We start from the raw sequence: 17601 nt of genomic DNA, 5'->3' as shown, positions 1-17601 counted from the left end.
CATGCTGTGTTCATTTTCATCTAAGCTTATGTACATTCTGAGTTCATTCTTGCCCGTAATTCTGAACCAGCTGTTTCATGTTTGTTCATTTTCTGCTGTTTTTCCTCTTCCTGCTCTGTATTGCACTACAGCATGATGAGCTGCAGAATGATCTAAAGTGCAGCTTTATAAGAATTCTTCATTTTGAGTTCATTTTCACATGAACTAATAAACTTCGGCAGGTGTGGAAACATTCACTTGCACAGTGGTGCAATGAGATGAGAAATGGACCTTGGACCCGGAGGTCGTGGATTTGAATCTTGTGTGGGGTTCCTTTATACAATTGTGTGTAATGAGTCATTTTGATACCTTTTTAGTAGAGTATCATATACACTGTGCCAGAATAATGATTTATTACCCTAATTTATGGTTTAATTTATGACCATATTTCTGTGTGTTGTCAGTCAAGCTGGCTGGACAGTGGATGTCAAATATGTTTTATGAGGGCTGTGAGCCTTGATTGGCAGGTCAGTGGTTGTCAATGGTTGTTTTTTATGGCTGAATTTATGCCTGTTGTCCCCTGATTGGTAGGTCACGAGTGTCAATGAGATATAGGGTGAGTTGGATTTATAGTTAGATAAATGGGTAAATTTATGGAGGTTGTATCTCAGCCCAGATTTGGCATTTTTATGACATTTTGGTGAAATCCTGGTCCCGTTATTTAAATAAGGTGTATGGGGTACATTTGTTGAACACAGAGGAGATTCTGCAAGTCATCTGTTACAATGGGTAGTCCAAGCACCCCTAAAACTACAAGAAAAGTGATGTGTATTTCACCAACAAGAGGCCCTGTTGAAATGGGTGAAAAGTTGACTTTTGCACCAAAGAAGAGACAAAGCGTCAGTTTGACAAAGTTTCTTCATGAAGATATGAAATTTGTGAAACGTGATTTCTCAATGTCTGGTGGACGCGTCGGGCGCTATGTGTTTGACAAAGTGATGCGGGTTGTAAAACTCTACGCTGTGGATGTTGGAGATGAATTTACATCACAGGAGCCGTGTCTGATTTTCCCTGCGAAAGACTGGTTTATTTTTTTCAATTACGTTTGGAGAGATCTGAATGACTGTGGCGACGAACCGTTGTACATCGCAGAGTGGGATGGTGTGAGTCCTGACACGAGATTTCGCGTGGTCGGTGATCATAGTAAAAAGCTACCAGACGATTGTGTCTATATATTTTGCTCCAACGAAAAGACAAAACTCTGTGAACGTGTATGGCCTATCCCTGAGACTGAGCATTACGTGTGCTATGACATGAAATTTTTGTTTCAGTGGAAAGATATTTGTCTGTTTGACAATCTTTTTACCTGTATTAACAAGATGTTCAGATGGTGTGATATGTACGATCGCTACAACAGTGTAAAGGTGAAATTGTTTCATCCTGAGCAGGGCGTTACCAGCCAAGAAGACCGCCTCTTAAGTCCGCCCACTTACTACAAACATTAAAACATCTGCAGGATTGGTACACTCACTACATTCATTCACCATGTCTCAAGAAACTGCATCTAACTACTGCTACACCAGTACCTCTGAGACTGGACCAGCTATGCCTGACGATAACGCTATGCCATTTGAACCCCACCCACAAAGTTATGACATAACAATGTCTAATGACAGTGCTAAATCGCAGGAGTCCCACCCACAAACTTATGACAACAGCTGGCTGGATAAATTTTGCATGGATCTGGGATATCACAACCTGACTTTCCTTACAACACCGTACGGGAACACAGGAGCAGTAGCTGGAGCTGCAGTCTATGGTGGGGTTGACGACACAGACGGAATTATTCGGTCTGATGGGTTCAGAATCATAAAAGCAACTGTTGTGGTCCTCCTGGAACATCTCATCAACAAAAAGCTAAAACAGATTTGCTTGGGTTGTGAGGTGCCTGTTTGTTTGAACCTGATGCCTATTTCTTTGACACATACTTTGACGAGCTGACTCATAATCTAATTAAACCAGGACTCAAACACATCATAGCTCAGGCACTGAACCGGTGTGGTTTAAGAATTCATCCCCAAAGGATTCAGGGGTCAGTGGATACTATTTTGTACGAACTGCGTGACGAAGTTTACATTGTGGAAAAACTTCGTGAAGTCAGAGAGAAAGTTGTGGATGTCAGCAGTGAACAGATTGTCTATGACGCCGTGGACAACTGGAAGGGGTCCGCACAAGTTGTCTGACTGTGATACTGAAATGGGGAATACATGTTGTGCAATGGGGCTGGCAAAATGTTTACTTAAACGCCGTATTAGATGCGAGTTGACAAACTTGTTGTATAAGATCATTAATGACTGTGTTGATGTGCCTGTTGCTGTAAATGGATGTGGTGTAGACCCCAAACGTTTAACAAATCTCAAGAACCAAATGTCTGGTGTAAGAGGCATGTCTAATGAGTGGACTGATATAATGCATATGTGTATTAATAAAGGTGAGCCAATTTGTGCAACAATTAGAAAAATACTAGACCTGGTCACTGAATGTGGGAGCTGTATTAGAATTGCTGACATATTGTGTTTGTGTACATATGTGACTGATTTGTGTGTAATCACTGTGTCAAAAAAAGACCAAACTAATGTATGTGAAATTGTTGAAACTTTAATTGAATACATTCTTGAGAAAAACTTTGTGATGTGTATAAGATTTTTACAGTACCTGGATGATGTATGAGATTATTGTACTCTCTTTTACTGAAAATAAAAAGCCAGAACATGTATATTATCTGAGTTATTCTTTTGTGGAGACTGAACCAACAATATGTCCGAAGAAGAAATAAAAAATATTTATTACACACCTTGTAACCCTGGTTCTTTAGGGGTAAAAAACGTTTAAAAGATGCTGTTTTAAAAGAAACAGGTGTTCCTTTATCCGACAAACAAGTGTCGGACTGGCTCGCTGGTGAAGATGCTTACACGCTGCACAGAACAGCACCTGTGAAATACAAAAGGAATCGTGTCTTTGTCTTCGGCATTGATTTTCAATTTCAGGCGGATCTTGTTGATATGTCAGCATATTCCAAAGAAAATGACAACAATCATTTTCTCTTGACATGTATCGACCTGTTTAGTAAATATGCATGGACGCGTGTTTTAAAAAACAAGAGCGGGGGTGAAGTGACTAAAGCTTTTGAATCCATATTGAATGATGGACGAAAACCATTGCGATTACAGACCGATAAAGGGAAGGAATTCCACAATAAACACTTTCAAAATCTAATGAAAAAATATAACATTATACATTTTACACCTGCCACTGAATTAAAGGCATGTGTTGTTGAGAGGTTTAATAGAACGTTAAAGGGTAGAATGTGGCGGTATTTAACAGCTATAAACTCCAAACGCTACATCGACATTCTTCAAGACATAACGGATGGATATAACAGTAGCTACCATAGAAGTATTAAGATGAGGCCAATCGATGTGAACAAAGAGAATGAATCTGTGGTGTTTCATAATCTATATGGCTCTAGCGGTGTTCGCTGTGTGGCCCCCAAATTTAAATATAAAATTGGTGATGTTGTCAGAATTTCTAAAGTAAGAGGCCCGTTCACGAAAGGGTATGAGGAAAACTACACACAGGAATTTTTCACAGTAACAGCATGCATCCCCCGTAACCCGCCTGTCTACAGATTGCGTGATTATGACGGTGATGTCATTGATGGGGTTTTTTATGCAGAGGAATTACAAAAAATATTTGTGAAAGATAACAAGACATTTAAAGTGGAAAAAATTTTAGATAAGAAGAAGAAGGGGCGTAAAACAATGGTGCTGGTACAATGGCTCGGATGGCCTGCAAAATTTGCATCGTGGGTTGATCAGAAAGAGCTGGTGGATGTACAAGTGCCATAAAAACAAAATCCTGCATAACATGAATACATTAGTGTAAAAACCGGTCATGGCTGAGGGTGGATTTTATGTCACGCTCCCCTGCAACGCTTCGTTAACTGCTTATCCAGAAAATACCATATCTAGCTATACAACCAGATTAGCAAGAACTATAAACCTAAAAGGTGAATGGGAAGTTGGTTTGATCGAATTTGAATATCCTAGAAGCTGGTAAACTTTTAATGAGGAAGATGCAGCTTTCATCTTCAACTATGGGGAAACAACAACAACAGGTGCAAATAGTGAGGATCACACCCCCGAATACACCGCTGAAGGTAAAGAGATTGAGATCTTCATCTTCAGGGATAAAAAGATATCAAATGTGCTACACAGGTTAAAAGCTGGATATTATGACGACATTGTTTTTTTGATCAGGGAGATCAATGCAAATCTACCACCACATGTGAGTTTTGGTTTTGACCATGTTAAAAACAAAGTGTTTCTGAAAGGTCCACCAAAGACATCACTCACATTTTACGGAAAGTTGGCCGTTATTTTAGGATTAAAACCGGGGGTTGCAATAGAAACTAATGATCAAGCTATTGAAAACCACAGTATTGGATACAAGTCTGTGACGTATGCACCTCATCAATCAGATATAAATGGGGGGTTCTACACTATATATATATATATACGGATATAATACAATATCAATCAGTTGGAGACCATCACGTCCCACTACTAAGGTGTGTACATATAGATGGTGAGAATAACAAAATTGTTAGTGTTCGATACGACAGACCACATTACGTCCCGGTTAATAAATCCTCCATCACAGAGATATGTATACAGGTGAAAGACGATCAAAATCAGGACATACGTTTTAGTTACGGAAAGGTGACTGCTAAACTCCACTTCAGACCTGTGAAACAGTGTGTTTTTTAATAAACGCTTAGGAGAGAAAAAAAATTCAAAGTCGTTTACAACAAACGCGTTCTGCTACCTGACTTTACCACACTACCATATGGCTACTGACAACGTTTTTGGACACCAAGGTGTGCGAGACACAGATGGTTTTGATTTCAGATTACAATTTCCATTCAGTTGTGTTTTATGTGGACCTTCTAACTCTGGAAAAACGTTTTTTGTAAAAATGTTATTAGAAAATGCTAAAAGTGTGTTTTCTAAAAAGATTGAAAATATAGTCTTCATATTTGACTGTTGGCAGGGTTTGTATGATGAATTGTTGGCATTGTATGATATTAAATTTATTGAAGGAATCCCCCAGAACCTGAATGATGTTCATCTTTTTCCTCCCAATAAGACACACTTATTAATAATTGATGATCTTATGAACGATGCATGTAACAACATACAGATTGAACGTTTATTCACTAATTATGTGCATCACAAGCATATAAGTTGCCTCTTTATGATCCAGAACCTCTTTTGTAAAGGAAAATCCAGTAGAACCATCAGTTTGAATACAAGTTATTTGGTGTTGTTTAAAAACCCCAGAGACAATACCCAAATTAATGTGCTAGCACGCCAGATGTACCCCAGAAACAGCAAATTTTTTATGGAATGTTATCAAGATGCTACCAGTATTCCTTTTGGCTACCTTTTGGTTGACTTTAAAGCAGCAACCCCAGACCATTATCGTCTCAGAACGAGTTTACTCTCAAAACACCCTGTTGTATACATTCAGAAAAGAAAACACTAAGACTCTTGGATGTTACAATGTCTGCAAGACTTTTAAGGAACCTCCCAGTTTTAAAGTTGTTATTAAAAGCAACACCCAAACAAAGGCGTGCTATTTTAGAGTCAGCATCAGACGAACTCATCGTTGCATTGTGTGAACTAGCTCTTAATGTTCTCCATGGTAATATTCCACTTACACCACAGCAATATCAGAGACTGAAGAGAAGAAAAACCAACATCAAAATTGTTGCAGATAAGAAGGTTGGTGTTAGAAGGAAAAAACAGCTAATCAATCAACAAGGAGGTTTTCTATTACCGCTTTTAAGTGTTGCAATACCATTCATAACAAGCTTGGTTAGCTCTAAATAAGGTCCGGCGATGGAGTATGGTGAGAAGATGTTTTTAGTTCCACAACATCAGCTGGATAAGTTGAAAGCCTCTAACACACGCGAGTCTATACAAGACCTCGTGGAAAATGACCTAGACATTTCTATAAAAAGCATCCTGTACAGTTCTGATCTAAATCCCGATGAAAAAGCAAAATTGTACACAGCTGTTTTGCAAAGGTTTCTAACAATAGCTAGACAAGGGGATAAGGAGTTTGGTACATTAAAACTAAGTTTTCCACACCCTGATCACGTTGAAAAAGAAGACCCACCCAGGGCAGTTAGTGAGCCTGTTCATGACTTTTTAGATAATGTTTCAGAAGAAATATTAAACAATGTTCCACAGAGGAGTGTGAAAAATGTTCGATACATTTTAGAGAAAATGTCTAAAGCTAAAAGTGTTTCTTCATGGACTGACACGGGTGAGTTTGTGTTTAAAGGGCGCACGATCCCCGGTTCACACATGTTTGATTTAATTAAAAACATTACAGCTCCACATAAGATTGCAGATGAACGGAGACCGGATGGATGGAATGAGTTTCTGGAGGCTTTTGCTGGTTTAAATTTACCATACTCTGTGGTACCAAATCATCAGGTCAGACGTGCAATTAACTCTTTCAAAAGCAAAACGACGCCATCTGTAACTAATTCACCTAAGAAGAATAAACAGCAGAAAGTGTGTCCTAGTACACCATCACCATCTGTATTCAAATCACCCAAGCTTGAACATGGACAGTGGTTAACTTTTTAATCTGTGAGTTCTGTACACATGTATATTTTGTTTTATCATTATTAAAATGTATTGTTGAAATAATGTGTATAATAAAAAAGAGACAATACAGGAAATTAAAATTGCTTTGTTTTTATTAAAAGAAATTAATCATGAGACATAAACATTGCACCTGTTTGTACACACTGAACACATTTGAAAACATTTTCATTACATGGGGATTGCTTTAGTTTTTTCACAAAGGCTGACACCATTTTGTCATTTTTAATACAATCGTGAGTATAAAATTTCAACACATAATCATAATCAAACCCTTTTGCCATGTGGTACAGGAAGAACACACAGTGCTGACCACATGTGTCTGATGAAAAGTCTTGGACTTGGAAATTTGAATGTTGGACCTCTTTAGAATTCCGAGTTAAAAAGTTTTTGATGAATACTGGAAAACGATGATGATCCGGTTTGTTTCCAAAACTGTCAAAAAAACAAGCAACACCATCTTCGTTTATGTAGATGGCTAGCCAATGCTGGCCTGGAAGCCCCGATATATCTGTATTTATAATAACTGCTGATGGTAGTTTTCTTAGAGGTGATTTTGGCAGATAATCACATGGAAGAACCCCAAGAAAATGTAGATTGCACGAAATCTTATCCATGATAGAGGTAAGCTGTACAGTGTTCATTTTATGTATTAATAGTAATCAACCAGAACCTGTCGACGATTTGAAACTTCAATTAGACTGTCAAAGACAGAGTAAATTAATAAAGTAACAGTACGAGGTAGAGGTTGTCTAAAACGGGCTTCTAGTCTAATATTTCCACTCTTGATAAGTGACAAATGCTGACTGCACTCCTCATCCGGTGTGAAGTTAAAGGCGTACAGTGTATACCCATGCAGAAATTCTTCCCTATCAAAAGACAGAGGCTGGTTTTTAAGATGTCTTCCAGAAGCCAATGCTAACTGGTAAAACTCACGCACTGCAGAACCGTTTTCATATTCAGGTTGCAAAGGTTTTGCGGGGTACTGTTGCCCATCCACATAAACTGCTAGAAATTCAAGGTCATAATTTTTAAACGCGAACGGGTTTTTATTATATGATCCTGTAAATGCATCATTATCAACCATCGCTATAACCATAGATTTTGGCAGTGTGCCTAAGAACAAGTTTTCTTGATTACAGACACGTGAACCTGCAGGTATTGAGAATGTCTTCATACACACGCGGTCCACGGGGTATTTTGCTGTTGTTGTAAGCAGAGCTTGAGCATGACCCAACCTCACAGCAGGTGCCACGGACACTTTTTTCACAAACAGTGATGCAGACAATATGCATAGTTTATAAGGTGTACCGTTGCTCCTCATTAAACAGAACTCATCTTTACCTCTGGTCAGGCGAACTTTAAGATCTAGACCAGGAATTAGAAGTTTTGACTGAAAAAAAATATCATTATGTACAGGTGCTAACAGCTCGACGATATTACTAGCATTGGTAAAGGCTGCTCTCTTTGTCAGCCCGCGATTTTCTCCAGCGGGGTCTGCGACATCCATTTGTCCTGCTGTGTCTTTGTAAAAAAGCCCTGCAGAGAAATTTGTTTCTAGCGTGTCTTTACCATAATTGGTAAGACAATCTATTATGCAGCGATACGGATATGTACTTGAACTCTGTGATATAAGACGATCCCCAAGCGATACATCTACTTGCGTAAAAATTGTTGCTCCAGGGTAGTTAATCAGGCCAACCGGATCCCCATCTGCGATATCAGTGCCATCAGGATTGGTAAGCTTAACCCGCAAAAACAGAAGTGTATTGTTTAGGTCGATGTAGTCCTCACCAGCCCCGGCGATAAAAAACTCTAAAGGTGTTGTCTCCGATATTGCTGATAACGGGGGGACTTCAATATAAGTATTTCTTTCAAGCGACATTTGGGTGGGTGGCACGGTGAAAAGATCCAGCTCAGTTTTTAAACATTCTTGTGACATGTTATGTATTGCCGCCATATTTTTAAAATATTGTATTAACAGCTCTCTTTGCTCTTTTTGACCCAGTACGCTTGGCTGTCTCCTTACGCTTGCGTTTTACAACTGGTGTTTTTTTCTGAGCACGTTTTGTTTTCTTCTGTGTCTGGCCACTCCTCCGTACCCCTGGAGGCCTGGAACCTCTTTTGCGAGCCATCACCATTAACCCGGATCCATCTTGAGTACCATCGTTGTTAAAAGATCGTGATAATGTATTGCTAACAACATCGCTTAATATATTTTTCGCCGCTGATTTAAGATGTGGTTTCGCTATGCTAAATCCACGCTTTAGCAAGGGTATTGCCATTCTAAAAAGCCCACGAAAAAGCCCCCCAACCCCCGCTCCATACATAGGTCCGCTCCCGACATAGCCGGGGAGTCCGCCACCAGCTTGATTCTGGTAATACGCCACGTAACGCATCGGATCAGCGTTATGATTGGTGTGATAAATCATTTTTGAATTTTTTTTCTCTCCTAAGCGTTTATTAAAAAACACACTGTTTCACAGGTCTGAAGTGGAGTTTAGCAGTCACCTTTCCGTAACTAAAACGTATGTCCTGATTTTGATCGTCTTTCACCTGTATACATATCTCTGTGATGGAGGATTTATTAACCGGGACGTAATGTGGTCTGTCGTATCGAACACTAACAATTTTGTTATTCTCACCATCTATATGTACACACCTTAGTAGTGGGACGTGATGGTCTCCAACTGATTGATATTGTATTATATCCGTATATATATATATAGTGTAGAACCCCCCATTTATATCTGATTGATGAGGTGCATACGTCACAGACTTGTATCCAATACTGTGGTTTTCAATAGCTTGATCATTAGTTTCTATTGCAACCCCCGGTTTTAATCCTAAAATAACGGCCAACTTTCCGTAAAATGTGAGTGATGTCTTTGGTGGACCTTTCAGAAACACTTTGTTTTTAACATGGTCAAAACCAAAACTCACATGTGGTGGTAGATTTGCATTGATCTCCCTGATCAAAAAAACAATGTCGTCATAATATCCAGCTTTTAACCTGTGTAGCACATTTGATATCTTTTTATCCCTGAAGATGAAGATCTCAATCTCTTTACCTTCAGCGGTGTATTCGGGGGTGTGATCCTCACTATTTGCACCTGTTGTTGTTGTTTCCCCATAGTTGAAGATGAAAGCTGCATCTTCCTCATTAAAAGTATACCAGCTTCTAGGATATTCAAATTCGATCAAACCAACTTCCCATTCACCTTTTAGGTTTATAGTTCTTGCTAATCTGGTTGTATAGCTAGATATGGTATTTTCTGGATAAGCAGTTAACGAAGCGTTGCAGGGGAGCGTGACATAAAATCCACCCTCAGCCATGACCGGTTTTTACACTAATGTATTCATGTTTTGCAGGATTTTGTTTTTATGGCACTTGTACATCCACCAGCTCTTTCTGATCAACCCACGATGCAAATTTTGCAGGCCATCCGAGCCATTGTACCAGCACCATTGTTTTACGCCCCTTCTTCTTCTTATCTAAAATTTTTTCCACTTTAAATGTCTTGTTATCTTTCACAAATATTTTTTGTAATTCCTCTGCATAAAAAACCCCATCAATGACATCACCGTCATAATCACGCAATCTGTAGACAGGCGGGTTACGGGGGATGCATGCTGTTACTGTGAAAAATTCCTGTGTGTAGTTTTCCTCATACCCTTTCGTGAACGGGCCTCTTACTTTAGAAATTCTGACAACATCACCAATTTTATATTTAAATTTGGGGGCCACACAGCGAACACCGCTAGAGCCATATAGATTATGAAACACCACAGATTCATTCTCTTTGTTCACATCGATTGGCCTCATCTTAATACTTCTATGGTAGCTACTGTTATATCCATCCGTTATGTCTTGAAGAATGTCGATGTAGCGTTTGGAGTTTATAGCTGTTAAATACCGCCACATTCTACCCTTTAACGTTCTATTAAACCTCTCAACAACACATGCCTTTAATTCAGTGGCAGGTGTAAAATGTATAATGTTATATTTTTTCATTAGATTTTGAAAGTGTTTATTGTGGAATTCCTTCCCTTTATCGGTCTGTAATCGCAATGGTTTTCGTCCATCATTCAATATGGATTCAAAAGCTTTAGTCACTTCACCCCCGCTCTTGTTTTTTAAAACACGCGTCCATGCATATTTACTAAACAGGTCGATACATGTCAAGAGAAAATGATTGTTGTCATTTTCTTTGGAATATGCTGACATATCAACAAGATCCGCCTGAAATTGAAAATCAATGCCGAAGACAAAGACACGATTCCTTTTGTATTTCACAGGTGCTGTTCTGTGCAGCGTGTAAGCATCTTCACCAGCGAGCCAGTCCGACACTTGTTTGTCGGATAAAGGAACACCTGTTTCTTTTAAAACAGCATCTTTTAAACGTTTTTTACCCCCTAAAGAACCAGGGTTACAAGGTGTGTAATAAATATTTTTTATTTCTTCTTCGGACATATTGTTGGTTCAGTCTCCACAAAAGAATAACTCAGATAATATACATGTTCTGGCTTTTTATTTTCAGTAAAAGAGAGTACAATAATCTCATACATCATCCAGGTACTGTAAAAATCTTATACACATCACAAAGTTTTTCTCAAGAATGTATTCAATTAAAGTTTCAACAATTTCACATACATTAGTTTGGTCTTTTTTTGACACAGTGATTACACACAAATCAGTCACATATGTACACAAACACAATATGTCAGCAATTCTAATACAGCTCCCACATTCAGTGACCAGGTCTAGTATTTTTCTAATTGTTGCACAAATTGGCTCACCTTTATTAATACACATATGCATTATATCAGTCCACTCATTAGACATGCCTCTTACACCAGACATTTGGTTCTTGAGATTTGTTAAACGTTTGGGGTCTACACCACATCCATTTACAGCAACAGGCACATCAACACAGTCATTAATGATCTTATACAACAAGTTTGTCAACTCGCATCTAATACGGCGTTTAAGTAAACATTTTGCCAGCCCCATTGCACAACATGTATTCCCCATTTCAGTATCACAGTCAGACAACTTGTGCGGACCCCTTCCAGTTGTCCACGGCGTCATAGACAATCTGTTCGCTGCTGACATCCACAACTTTCTCTCTGACTTCACGAAGTTTTTCCACAATGTAAACTTCGTCACGCAGTTCGTACAAAATAGTATCCACTGACCCCTGAATCCTTTGGGGATGAATTCTTAAACCACACCGGTTCAGTGCCTGAGCTATGATGTGTTTGAGTCCTGGTTTAATTAGATTATGAGTCAGCTCGTCAAAGTATGTGTCAAAGAAATAGGCATCAGGTTCAAACAAACAGGAATGTCTAATCTGACTCGGGTGCTCCACCTCACAACCCAAGCAAATCTGTTTTAGCTTTTTGTTGATGAGATGTTCCAGGAGGACCACAACAGTTGCTTTTATGATTCTGAACCCATCAGACCGAATAATTCCGTCTGTGTCGTCAACCCCACCATAGACTGCAGCTTCAGCTACTGCTCCTGTGTTCCCGTACGGTGTTGTAAGGAAAGTCAGGTTGTGATATCCCAGATCCATGCAAAATTTATCCAGCCAGCTGTTGTCATAAGTTTGTGGGTGGGACTCCTGCGATTTAGCACTGTCATTAGACATTGTTATGTCATAACTTTGTGGGTGGGGTTCAAATGGCATAGCGTTATCGTCAGGCATAGCTGGTCCAGTCTCAGAGGTACTGGTGTAGCAGTAGTTAGATGCAGTTTCTTGAGACATGGTGAATGAATGTAGTGAGTGTACCAATCCTGCAGATGTTTTAATGTTTGTAGTAAGTGGGCGGACTTAAGAGGCGGTCTTCTTGGCTGGTAACGCCCTGCTCAGGATGAAACAATTTCACCTTTACACTGTTGTAGCGATCGTACATATCACACCATCTGAACATCTTGTTAATACAGGTAAAAAGATTGTCAAACAGACAAATATCTTTCCACTGAAACAAAAATTTCATGTCATAGCACACGTAATGCTCAGTCTCAGGGATAGGCCATACACGTTCACAGAGTTTTGTCTTTTCGTTGGAGCAAAATATATAGACACAATCGTCTGGTAGCTTTTTACTATGATCACCGACCACGCGAAATCTCGTGTCAGGACTCACACCATCCCACTCTGCGATGTACAACGGTTCGTCGCCACAGTCATTCAGATCTCTCCAAACGTAATTGAAAAAAATAAACCAGTCTTTCGCAGGGAAAATCAGACACGGCTCCTGTGATGTAAATTCATCTCCAACATCCACAGCGTAGAGTTTTACAACCCGCATCACTTTGTCAAACACATAGCGCCCGACGCGTCCACCAGACATTGAGAAATCACGTTTCACAAATTTCATATCTTCATGAAGAAACTTTGTCAAACTGACGCTTTGTCTCTTCTTTGGTGCAAAAGTCAACTTTTCACCCATTTCAACAGGGCCTCTTGTTGGTGAAATACACATCACTTTTCTTGTAGTTTTAGGGGTGCTTGGACTACCCATTGTAACAGATGACTTGCAGAATCTCCTCTGTGTTCAACAAATGTACCCCATACACCTTATTTAAATAACAGGACCAGGATTTCACCAAAATGTCATAAAAATGCCAATTCTGGGCTGAGATACAACCTCCATAAATTTACCCATTTATCTAACTATAAATCCAACTCACCCTATATCTCATTGACACTCGTGACCTACCAATCAGGGGACAACAGGCATAAATTCAGCCATAAAAAACAACCATTGACAACCACTGACCTGCCAATCAAGGCTCACAGCCCTCATAAAACATATTTGACATCCACTGTCCAGCCAGCTTGACTGACAACACACAGAAATATGGTCATAAATTAAACCATAAATTAGGGTAATAAATCATTATTCTGGCACAGTGTATATGATACTCTACTCTTTTTTATCCAAATAAGGATTGTGCTAATCTTTATTCCTCTTCAATGAGATACAAGTATTTTAGTTCATTCCGTGTTCGTTCTCTGAACTTCTATTGATTTTCATTTCATTTCCACCTGTCCTTCTGAACCAGATGTTTTGCATGTACATTCAATTTCTGCTGTTTTTGCTCTTCCTGCTCCATATTGCGCTACTGCCCGTACTGGGGCTTGGCCCCGAATTGCTGCTTGCAGCTATATATTTTTTTTTATTTATTGCAGGGTGCTTGATCTCAGTTTTTTTCTTGCAGGAAAATCAAGTCTTACAAATTGAATTACACATCAGAAGTTTTTCTGAAACAGTGTTTTACCATGGTTTCAATTTTAACATCTCCATTCTTTTTTTGTCTGTCATTGTAATTACCAATCCACTTGGTCTGAAAAACTGTTTCCTAGATTTAACTGTAGTGCTAGTGACCTTTCGGTGTTCTCAGTACCTCTTTGTTCATAGCATTTGGTTGATTAATTACAATTATGAATTAAACCTTCATTTGAGTCATTACCATACTATATTTTTCTAGTTTATATACAAACTTTAGTAACTGTTTGTTATTATTCAGAGTGTTATCATTTTATTTGTTGCAATCTTCTTTTAAGGACAACACCCTACCTACACTGTTAGACCTTGCCAGGCTTTTTTACAGTAAACCACTGGCAACAATGTTACAGTGTGTCTTTTTATCTTACACCTTTAAACCCCATGGAAACATCCTCTAGTGTCCACAATACAGAGTAAAAGTAACATTGACACTGTGTTGCAGTGAGATAATTAAGTGTAATGTAATGTAAGTGATGATTGAGCATTAATGATGAACACCTGCTGTTAACAAGCAGAATCACTGAAAAGAGGAACAACAATGGGAAAAACAAGCAGAAACTACAACTGACTTCCAGCCATTACACATTATTACACTTATTACTGACTGTTTAACTTCAATCAATTTTTATTTTCAATAAAACATCAACATCCATAGCTGTTAATTCTCAACAAGAACTTCTGTACATGTATGAAAGAAATAATGTCAAACTGGTTTGTGAACTGGTTTCACACTCAGTGTGGCTGAAGTCAGTTGTAGTTCTTGTGTTTCTGCTTGTCTCGTCTCATTTTTCTGGTCTTGTTTCTCTGTCCTTCAGTGATTCTGCTTATCAGGTGTTCATCAGTGTCTGAATTCACTTACTTCTTTTCATTCACTCTCTTAAGTGTACTATATTAGTGAATGAGGGTATAGGATGTGATTTGAAACACAGCCTCTGAGTGTCGATTTTGAGCACTGTTAATTCACAGTATATTCCTGTAGGCTACTTTCTTAGAAAATGACAAATATTACCCAGAATTCATTGTTTTCTAGTCAAGTCAAGTCAAATTAATTTATACAGCGCTTTTTACAATTGGTAATTGTTTCAAAGCAGCTTTACATATTAGAAGCACAGAAAAAGGGAAGTGGTTAAAAATAAGCTGTACAAGCAAGCGTGGTAATATGTAACATATACAAGATGGTGCTACATTAAGCCAATGTCGGCTGACTCCCAGGGGTGGAAAAAAAACCCTAAGAGAAAAACCCAGTGTGCTAACACTGGAAAAAAAGGGAGGGAAAAAAAAAACCCTTGGAAGATATATATAATATATGTAAATGGATATGGAGATCAAAATCTGAATTATACATTTTTATTATTGAGATTAAAAATAGATTATATATAAATATATGTAAGCGGATACGGGGATTAAAATCTGAATTATAGATGCAGCCAGAACTGGATCTGTAGGCCCATTGTCTCCTGGGCTACGTTGTAGTCAGGTCCAAACACAGGTTCTTCATCTGATCTGGATACGGCCTGGATCCAGCACCCGGCAAACCTCAGGATAAGCAGAGAGACTGATATTAGCGTAGATGCCATTCTTATTCTGATGTACAGGTATATCTAGTGTTATAGGAAATGTTCTCGGTTCCGGCCGACCTAATTATTGCAGCGTAACAATCCTTTAACGGATTTGAAAAATGTTAATGTATTGATAATGTGTTATGTGTATGCAAGAGCAAAGAGATGTGTTTTTAGTCTAGATTTAAACTGACAGAGTGTGTCTGTTTCCCGAACAATGCTAGGAAGATTGTTCCAGAGTTTAGGTGCTAAATAGGAAAAGGATCTGCCGCCTTCAGTTGATTTTGATATTCTGGGTATTATCAACTGGCCTGAATTCTGAGATCGCAATAGACGTGAAGGACTATAATGCATTAAGAGCTCACTTAGGTACTGGGGAGCTAGCAAGATTTTAAAATCTATACGATGTTTTATAGGGAACCAATGTAATGTTGACAGAACTGGGCTAATATGGTCATACTTTCTGGTTCTAGTAAGAACTCTAGCTGCTGCATTTTGGACCAATTGTAGTCTGTTTAAAAGCCAAGCAGAACAACCACCCAGTATGGCGTTACAGTAATCTAGTCTTGAGGTTATGAATGCATGAACCAACTGTTCCGCATTTGTCATTGAGAGCATATGTTGTAATTTAGATATATTTTTTAAATGGAAGAAGGCGGTTTTACAGATACTAGAAACGTGACTTTCAAATGAAAGATTGGTATCAAAGAACACACCCAGGTTCCTAACTGAGGACGAAGGTTTAATGGAGCACCCGTCAAGTGTTAGAGAGTATTCAAGGTTTTTTCGTGAGAAAGTTTTTGGTCCAAAGATTAGGATATCATTTTTTTCTGAATTTAATAATAAGACATTTCTTGTCATCCAGTTTTTAATGTCAGCTATGCATTCTGTTAGTTTTGTGAATTTGTAGGTTTCGTCAGGGCGCGAGGAAATATAGAGCTGAGTATCGTCAGCGTAGCAGTGAAAACTAACACCATGCTTCCTAATTATCTGTCCTAAGGGTAGCATGTACAGAGTGAAAAGCAACAGTCCTAGTACTGAGCCTTGTGGTACTCCATATTGAACCTGTGATCGATACGACATCTCTTCATTAACTACTACAGACTGATAATGGTCAGATAAGTAAGATTTGAACCATGCCAAAGCAATTCCACTAATGCCAATATAGTTTTCAAGTCTTTTTAGAAGAATGTTGTGATCGATAGTGTCAAAAGCAGCACTGAGATCTAATAACACTAGAGAAATACAGCCACGATCGGATGATAGGAGTAGATCGTTTGTAACTCTAACGAGAGCAGTCTCAGTACTATGGTATGGTCTAAATCCTGACTGGAAATCCTCACAGATTCCATTTCTTTCTAAAAAGGAGAACAGTTGTGTTGAAACTGCCTTTTCTAGTATCTTTGACAGAAAAGGTAGATTCGAGATTGGCCAGTAATTTACTAAATCTCTCGGGTCTAGTTGAGGTTTTTTAATAAGAGGTTTAATAATAGCCTGCTTAAAAGTTTTTGTCACGTATCCTAGTGTTAAAGATGAATTAATTATATCAAGAAGTGGACTTACGACCTCTGGAAGCATTTCTTTCAGTAGTTTAGTCGGCATTGGGTCTAACATACATGTTGTTGATTTTGAACTACGTTCAGCTTTTCTAACAGCTCGTTTTAGAGCCCGAGTGTGCTCATCATACCATGGCATTGGATTAGTTTCCTTAATCTTCTTTAGACGTAAAGGAGCGACTGCATCTAATGTGCTGGAAAAGAGAGAGCCAATAGTTTCTTTTGCAGCATCGAGTTCTTCTAAGATGTCAGGTATACTAAGGCGATGAAACTGCTCGGGGAGATTATTTATAAAGCAATCTTTAGTGGTAGACGTGATTGTTCTACCATATTTATGGCTGGGTGGTGGTTTTGTAGCCTTGGCTAACTGTAGTATACACGAGACTAGATAATGATCTGATATATCATCGCTCTGCTGTAGAATTTCAACAGCATCAATATCAATTCCATGCGACTGTATTAGATCTA

This window comes from Chanodichthys erythropterus, chromosome 23 (genome assembly GCF_024489055.1).
Source record: "Chanodichthys erythropterus isolate Z2021 chromosome 23, ASM2448905v1, whole genome shotgun sequence".
NCBI lineage: Eukaryota > Metazoa > Chordata > Actinopteri > Cypriniformes > Xenocyprididae > Chanodichthys > Chanodichthys erythropterus.
The sequence above is the reverse complement of the archived record's forward strand: the minus strand, read 5'-3'. Positions refer to the sequence as shown.